Raw genomic sequence first — 1,467 nt, forward strand, 5'->3', positions numbered from 1 at the left:
ACGATACTTGGAGAGAACTGTTAATGAGGACTACCATAAGAAAGGAATTTTGACTTATCTGGAATAAAATTGTTCTATAAAAGAACAAAACAAACAAATTAGTTACCGAATGAGCAGACATAGGCCTAGCGTTTGCTTGACCAAGATTCTTTTCATGTTACCATTGTTAAAGGACATTTTTTCCTTTGATATGACGATTCGATAGTTTTACCACAGGGAAATTATTCTTACAAATTCGGCATTTTACGTTGTGCTTTAAATAAGGTTTAACTGGTATAGCATACCAAATTATTTTTGAGGGCACCTGTGTAGCCTAGGCTATATGCTTCCTTTTCTTATTATCACCTATTTATGAGACACATCGTTTAATTAAAACATAAATTAGAGTAGGATTTGTTACATACATAGAAAAATATAACTATTTTTACTTAGAGGCGAATAATATAAACTGTTCTCTATAATTTGTTTGTCGTCCTGAAACACTCACCCAGTGTGACGTCTCGGAATATCGTTGAGAAACCAGGTAAGATTACATGCAGCTTGTCAAATAGCTCTAGCTCTGCCTTTAGGTACATATCTAAAACAGAAAAATTAATGGTGTATGCAATACCCTACAGGCAAAGAATCCTTAATGGACAAAATACAGCGGGTGTCCTTAGGATCATTGCAACGTTTGATAGACGAGACTTGTTGACACAACAACCAGTAACCTATAGGCCTAGGTCTACTACTAAGCATTTTCAATAATGAGCAAAATCATTTACCCTGTTTTATGTGGCATATGTAAGATCGATGATGTTCTGTTTTCAAAATTGAGATCGACACTACCCTTATGTGCAACAGTAATATGCTTAAAACTTGTTAACAGAAAAAGCGTATCTACTGCTAACAAGACATTTGTCTCACTAGCACGAAATTATCGGTAAAAAAATTCATTATGTCGTCCTTACCTTCGAAATGTTACTCCATTTTCCCTTTAAGAATTCCTACGCCCATTTCTGCAATTATAAGCTGCACAACGCACCATCATGAAGATTATGAGCGACAAAATCACAGTTCACACTAACCATTTATTGAATTTCCGCGGTTTTCGGGAGTTTGAAAACGGCAGCAAGACTCCATGTCTGCAAGCAGCGCCACCCTGGTGGCGGTACACAAAACTACATACTAGTATTAATTTGCAGATAACATCTGTTATTAGTTACCCTCTTTGTGTGTTTGTTTAGATGGTATCAAATCTGTCGAAAAAGTTATTGAAAGATTTGGTTTTTGAACTATTGGTGTGACTGAAAGTCACACCAATCACTCTACCTACTGATCGTTGATTCAGGCACCCGAATTGTCCCGACACACACAAATATATATATATATATATATATATATATATATATATATATATATATATATATATATATATATATACTATACTATATATATATAGTATAGTATATATATATATATATATAT

This window comes from Macrobrachium nipponense, chromosome 40 (assembly GCF_015104395.2).
Source record: "Macrobrachium nipponense isolate FS-2020 chromosome 40, ASM1510439v2, whole genome shotgun sequence".
Lineage (NCBI taxonomy): Eukaryota > Metazoa > Arthropoda > Malacostraca > Decapoda > Palaemonidae > Macrobrachium > Macrobrachium nipponense.